Source organism: Pelodiscus sinensis, unplaced genomic scaffold, assembly GCF_049634645.1.
Source record: "Pelodiscus sinensis isolate JC-2024 unplaced genomic scaffold, ASM4963464v1 ctg58, whole genome shotgun sequence".
Lineage (NCBI taxonomy): Eukaryota > Metazoa > Chordata > Testudines > Trionychidae > Pelodiscus > Pelodiscus sinensis.
The window spans coordinates 767,214-774,827 of record NW_027465922.1 but is presented as its reverse complement, the minus strand read 5'-3'; positions in this window follow the sequence as shown (position 1 = coordinate 774,827).

Below are 7,614 nucleotides of genomic sequence, written 5' to 3'. Positions count from 1 at the left end.
TGGGGGGGGAGGGGGGGGCAGCCCGGCATTACGGGCCTGAACTTTGACCTCAGTTTCACCCACTGGCAATAATGACCAAAAAATAGGGACACCTTAGCCCCGCCCCCTGACACCCTAGCCCCGCCCCTGATCCCACAAGCCCCGCCCACCTGCTACAGGAAGTCCGGTCCCTGGGGTAGTACTTCTGGGGTCAAATGAACACATGGCCAGAAGCAAAGGGTGTCATGTGACCTCCCCCCCCCCCCCAAGAACTCCTCAGAGGGATGGGTTGGGCCCCATAGGAGCCCCCCATGCAGCTGTCCCGCAATTGCATTAACCCAGGCCCCAGACGCTGCAGCGCTTGGGGCCCAACCTCCATCCCAGAGGGGTCCAGGGTCTCAGCCCTGTTACTTGGCAGGGAGATGCCGCCCCATTGGCCTCGGGGCCTGGGGATCATCCGGAACGGTCCCACAATGTCATGGGACGGCTCCCTTCGTCCTCTTAACAGTGCCTCGCAGGGGGCTGGCTCCCCACCTGCTGCGCCCCTCAGAGGACCCTCTGCAGCCAGGGGCGGCTCTTTTCCGGAGCAGCCCCTGTCTCTTGGGCCCCACAGTCGGGCTGCGCCAGTGTCCAAAGCAGCCTCTCTCCAAGGGTCCCGCTTGCTGTGGACAGGGGCTGCGCCGGAGCAGGCTGGGAGCCGGGGCAGACCCGGTGTGACCTGATATTAACCGGGTAACTGATGAATGAGAATTTACATCCCTAGTGAGACGTCCTGCAACTGCATTTTCTGAAGTTATTGCAAAACTATCAAGTGTTCTCCGTTTCCACACGCCAGAACGACAATACTAAACGACCCATGCCAATTACGGGGTGCAGGGGACCCTGTAACTAACCCTCCCCACCATTGTTTGCATGGTACATTGCCCACGAGGTCAATGGGGCTGGGCTATTTTATATGTAAAGCTACTGAGATATGTCTGTGTCGGTACCATGATGGCAGTACCTGTATCATATAGATAGTAGCCCAATGTCTGTGACTCTGTAACGCTGAAATGCTGGCTGTTCCCTCTGGGCGGCGCTGTTGCCTGAGTCACATCCTTCGCCTCCTGCCGTGGCACTTGGCTGACTTCTGCGCCGCTCAGCCGGGCCGCCGTGGGAGAGCCCAAACGGCCACTGGAGGCATACCTGGGTGGTCGACAAATACCTTTGGGTATGTCTACACTACCCTCCTAGTTCGAACTAGCGGGGTAGTGTAGACATACCCTTTGATGTCGACACCCGCGCGTCCAGACTATCGCGCTGAGCCGACAAACAGCTGATCAGCTGTTTGTCGGCTCAGCGAGGCAGCCATGTACATTTAAATGAAGCGGCGATTATTTAAATCGCCGCTTCGTTTTCCTATGTCTGGTAGCCTAATCTACATGCCTCTGGCAACAGAGGCAAGTAGTCTAGACGTACCCAGAGAGAGAGGCAGGAGGCGGAGGAGAGCTGAGAGAGAGGGGGGGGGATGCAGGAGGTGGAGGAGAGAGAGAGAGACGTGGAGGAGAGACCCCAAAATCCCGTCTTATGATGGGCTCTTGGCTAGTTATGTAAATAATATCTAATCATAATTGCCAAACGAGACCACTTCCCAGACTGCTAACAAAGGGCCTGATCCGATTTAAATGTTAAGCTCGGATTGGGCCCTAAACAATCTGTTGATATTGCCCAAGAAGATCCAGTTAACATTTAGTCACCCATCACAAATCTAAGGGACCCGTCAGTCAAAGCCCCACGGCCTGGTAGCGATCTTTGAAGGAAATTGCAGAGACTTTGCATTGACTTCTTGTGACAGCAGCGCTTTCTCTCACTGGCCGCAGGGTCATTAGCACAGATTTCAACTTGTGTCACAGTAGCTCCCAAATGAGTTGTCACAGCCAATTCCATTCCGGTCTCGGCAACGTGCAGCCCAAAGACAGAAGAACAAATCCCTTGAAGCTGGAAGTCAAAACGTCTTACCTCTTCCGAGCTCACAAAGGGCTTGTTCATCCACACACAAGGCATGAGAACCCCCTCCGGAGAGAGACGATACATCCTGCCTCTCTGGGGATGCACCGAGTGTTTTCACCTGGCTTCTTAACACCCTGTTTAAAATCACCACCTGCTTGGATGAGGAAAACTCACAGAAAGTCCGTCCGTCACCCACAGCAGAGCGACACGGTGATTTCACGTTGTGGTAACAGCCGCGCTCTCTCTGTGGGCTCTTCTGGAGCAACAGAAGGTCGGGGGAGGTCTCTCGGGGGGCGAGGCCGGGTGTGACGTAGTGGGGGTACCTGGCTGGTTTCTATGCTGCTGGCTCTGGGGTAACCCCCACTGGCTGCCGTGGGTACCACGACCCAGCAAAACAGGATGAGTCACTATGCAAACCACTATGGCCAGACACCCCCCATGGAGAGGAACAAAGGAAGGTGGATGCTGCCCTGGCTGGGGGGCAGGGCTGGAGGAGTGTTAGTTAGTTGCTGGCTGGAATCATGGAGGAGACAGCCTAGGGAAAGGGGCTGGAGTTTAGGGGCCCGGTCTCCCCCATCTCAAGGGGGGCTGAGGCATCCTAGCCCAGCTCTGTGACCAGATTACATCTGTGCTGTGCTGTATCCTGGAGAGGCAATAAACTCCCTCTATTCCACCGGCTGGTGCAGTCTGTTGGTGCCATTTCGGGGTGCAGGAGACGGGGGACCCCCAACGCGCCGTCACACCGGGGTACCTCTCTTTCAGCGACCCCCGGCTCAATGGAAACCTCTCCATGGACCGCCAGTTGCTAATGGAAACTCACAATTATACCTCAGCCATTTGCTGGCGCGGCCGCCAGGGAGAACGGGTTCATTTCGATTCTTACACCGACTAAGTGTTTTCACACTCTATGCTCCTTTATCAAACTTCATACAATACTCATTTACGTCCAACACAAAAGGTTTCAATGGTTCTGTTATTTATGTGGGGTGTCCCGGCGCGTCCGAGACCCCCCGACCCTGCACCCCCGTCCGTAGCCAGATGCGACTCCGCCAGCCAGGGCCGGCTCGAGCCAGTCTTGCGCCCCGGGCAGCAAACACACGATGCAGGCGCGGCTCTGCCCCCGGTGCACTGCACACCTGACAGCTGCAATCCGGCGTGTGGTGCCTGATGGCAGCTCTAAGGGGCACTGCGTGGCTGGGGGCGCGGCGCCCCTTACAGCCGCCATCAGGCGCCCCCCATAGGTTGGTGCCCTGGGCAGCTGTCCAGCTGGCCCCGCCGCCAGCCAGTGGAGTAGAAGGTTTATTTGCTTCTCTGAGATGCAGCCCAGCCCGGGTTCGATGTGGATATCGGAGTAAGGGGGCAGCAGCCTCAGACCCCTTGGGGTGGGGTCCACAGGCCCCTGAGCCCCCCCCACTGGATTTAGTCTCATCTCTTCATGATTGCCCAGCCAAAAACTGCCCCTTCCCAAAAATCACCCAACACCCATCCCCCCAGGTCGCCGCGCCCCTTCCTTTGTTCAAACCCTTCCCCTGGCCGGGTGAGAAACCTTGGCTGGTCATGGTCTACATGCCGATGCTCAGCCCCCCCCCCCCTCCCCCCCTCGCCGGGCCGTGCTACAGACACGGGCCAGTAGGGGGCAGCCCAGCCCAACACGGCCACCAGTGCCTGCCCCGCCGGCGTGGGCCCAGGGCCACTGGCGTAGACAGCCCCCCCCATGTCACAAGGGTCAGGGGTCGTAGAGCCACCGAAAAATCAGTTGGGGAGCCCACGAGTGAGAAGCAAAAGCGAAACGCCCAACCCCCACCGAGGCGGCCCCCAAGCGAGACCCTCAGTCCTCCGGCGATCCAGCCCCACGGCGTGAGGGGGGCAGGGAGAACTGAGGGTCGGGGCTTCCCACGGGCCAGACGTTCTGTTCTGGTGGATTTTATGGAACCCCCTGAGGTTCTGGGGTGGGGACAAAAGTGAGGGGTTCGGTGGGCGGCATAGGGCTGCCAGAGAGTAGGGCAGGGAGGAGCTGCGGGGTCTGGGTGGGAGCAGCGTGTCTGGGAGCAGCATTCCCCCCCGCCCCACACTGCCCCCCACAGACCCCCATTCCCCCCCGCCCCACACTGCCCCCTACAGAACCCCATTCCCCCCGCCCCACACTGCCCCCCACAGATCCCCATTCCCCCCCGCCCCACACTGCCCCCTACAGACCCCATTCCTCCCCGCCCCACACTGCCCCCTACAGACCCCCATTCCCCCCCGCCCCACACTGCCCCCTACAGAACCCCATTCCCCCCGCCCCACACTGCCCCCTACAGACCCCCATTCCCCCCCGCCCCACACTGCCCCCTACAGAACCCCATTCCCCCCGCCCCACACTGCCCCCTACAGACCCCCATTCCCCCCCGCCCCACACTGCCCCCCACAGACCCCCATTCCCCCCCGCCCCACACTGCCCCCTACAGACCCCATTCCCCCCCGCCCCACACTGCCCCCTACAGAACCCCATTCCCCCCGCCCCACACTGCCCCCCACAGATCCCCATTCCCCCCCGCCCCACACTGCCCCCTACAGACCCCATTCCTCCCCGCCCCACACTGCCCCCTACAGACCCCCATTCCCCCCCGCCCCACACTGCCCCCTACAGAACCCCATTCCCCCCGCCCCACACTGCCCCCTACAGACCCCCATTCCCCCCCGCCCCACACTGCCCCCTACAGAACCCCATTCCCCCCGCCCCACACTGCCCCCTACAGACCCCCATTCCCCCCCGCCCCACACTGCCCCCTACAGACCCCCATTCCCCCCGCCCCACACTGCCCCCTACAGACCCCCATTCCCCCCCGCCCCACACTGCCCCCTACAGAACCCCATTCCCCCGCCCCACACTGCCCCCTACAGAACCCCATTTCCCCCCGCCCCACACTGCCCCCTACAAAACCCCACTCCCCCCCGACCCCACACTACCCCCTACAGGTCCCCATTCCCCCCTCCGCCCCCACAGACCCCCATTCTCCCCCGCCCCACACTGCCCCCTACAGAACCCCATTCCCCCCCACCCCACACTGCCCCCTACAGACCCCCATTCCCCCCCGCCCCACACTGCCCCCTACAGAACCCCATTCCCCCCGCCCCACACTGCCCCCTACAGACCCCCATTCCCCCCCGCCCCACACTGCCCCCTACAGAACCCCATTCCCCCCACCCCACACTGCCCCCTACAGAACCCCATTCCCCCCCGCCCCACACTGCCCCCTACAGAACCCCATTTCCCCCCGCCCCACACTGCCCCCTACAGAACCCCACTCCCCCCCGACCCCACACTACCCCCTACAGGTCCCCATTCCCCCCTCCGCCCCCACAGACCCCCATTCTCCCCCGCCCCACACTGCCCCCTACAGAACCCCATTCCCCCCCACCCCACACTGCCCCCTACAGACCCCCATACCCCCCTCCGCCCCCACAGACCCCCATTCTCCCCCGCCCCACACTGCCCCCTACAGAACCCCATTCCCCCCTCCGCCCCCACAGACCCCCATTCCCCCCCGCCCCACACTGCCCCCTACAGACCCCCATTCTCCCCTCCACCCCCTACAGACCCCCATTCCCCCCCGCCCCACACTGCCCCCTACAGACCCCCATTCCCCCCCGCCCCACACTGCCCCCTACAGACCCCCATTCCCCCCTCCGCCCCCACTGCCCCTCCACCCCCCTACAGACCCCCATTCCCCCCGCCCCACACTGCCCCCTACAGACCCCCATTCCCCCCTCCGCCCCCACAGACCCCCATTCTCCCCCGCCCCACACTGCCCCCTACAGACCCCCATTCCCCCCTCCGCCCCCACAGACCCCCATTCCCCCTCCGCCCCCACTGCCCCTCCACCCCCCTCAGTCTCCCATTCCCCCCCGCCCCACACTGCCCCCTACAGACCCCCATTCCCCCCTCCGCCCCCACAGACCCCCATTCTCCCCCGCCCCACACTGCCCCCTACAGACCCCCATTCCCCCTCTGTCCCCACTGCCCCTCCACCCCCCCTCAGACCCCCATTCCCCCTCTGCCCCCCACTGCCCCTCCACCCCCTCGCTCTGCCCCCAGCCCAGCGGCTCCTGAGCCACTCGCAGCGCAGGGCTCTCGGGGTGGGGGGGCTCCAGGCGGCTGTGCCGGGGCTCTCGGGGTGGGGGGGCCCAGGCGGCTGTGCCCAGGGCTCTCGGGGTGGGGGGGCCCTCGGCCAGCTGTGCCCAGGGCTCTCGGGGTGGGGGGGCCCCATGTCCAGCTGTGCCAGGGCTCTCGGGGTGGGGGGGCCCCAGGCGGCTGTGTCCGGGGCTCTCGGGGTGGGGGGGCCCCAGGCGGCTGTGCCGGGGCTCTCGGGGTGGGGGGGCCCCAGGCGGCTCTGCCCAGGGCTCTCGGGGTGGGGGGCCCCAGGCGGCTGTGTCCGGAGCTCTCGGGGTGGGGGGGCCCCAGGCGGCTGTGCCGGGGCTCTCGGGGTGGGGGGGCCCCAGGCGGCTCTGCCCAGGGCTCTCGGGGTGGGGGGGCCCCATGTCCAGCTGTGCCAGGGCTCTCGGGGTGGGGGGGCCCCAGACGGCTGTGCCAGGGCTCTCGGGGTGGGGGGCCCCAGACGGCTGTGTCCGGGGCTCTCGGGGTGGGGGGGCCCCATGTCCAGCTGTGCCCAGGGCTCTCGGGGTGGGGGGGCCCCAGACGGCTGTGCCAGGGCTCTCGGGGTGGGGGGCCCCAGACGGCTGTGTCCGGGGCTCTCGGGGTGGGGGGGCCCCATGTCCAGCTGTGCCCGGGGCTCTCGGGGTGGGGGGGGCCCCAGGCGGCTGTGTCCGGGGCTCTCGGGGTGGGGGGGCCCCAGGCGGCTGTGTCCGGGGCTCTCGGGGTGGGGGGGCCCCGGGCGGCTGTGCCCGGGGCTCTCGGGGTGGGGGGGCCCCAGGCGGCTCTGCCCAGGGCTCTCGGGGTGGGGGGGCCCCAGGCGGCTCTGCCCAGGGCTCTCGGGGTGGGGGGGCCCCAGGCGGCTGTGTCCGGGGCTCTCGGGGTGGGGGGGCCCCAGACGGCTGTGCCCAGGGCTCTCGGGGTGGGGGGGCCCCGGGCGGCTGTGCCCAGGGCTCTCGGGGTGGGGGGGCCCCGGGCGGCTGTGCCCGGGGCTCTCGGGGTGGGGGGGCCCCAGGCGGCTGTGTCCGGGGCTCTCGGGGTGGGGGGCCCCAGGCGGCTGTGTCCGGGGCTCTCGGGGTGGGGGGGCCCCAGACGGCTGTGCCCAGGGCTCTCGGGGTGGGGGGGCCCCGGGCGGCTGTGCCCAGGGCTCTCGGGGTGGGGGGGCCCCAGGCGGCTGTGTCCGGGGCTCTCGGGGTGGGGGGCCCCAGGCGGCTGTGCCGGGGCTCTCGGGGTGGGGGGGCCCCATGTCCAGCTGTGCCGGGGCTCTCGGGGTGGGGGGCCCCAGGCGGCTGTGCCCGGGGCTCTCGGGGTGGGGGAGCCCCAGGCGGCTGTGCCCAGGGCTCTCGGGGTGGGGGGGCCCCAGACGGCTGTGCCCGGGGCTCTCGGGGTGGGGGGCCCCAGGCGGCTGTGCCCGGGGCTCTCGGGGTGGGGGGGAACCAGGCGGCTGTGCCCATGGCTCTCGGGGTGGGGGGGCCCCAGGCGGCTGTGCCCATGGCTCTCGGGGTGGGGGG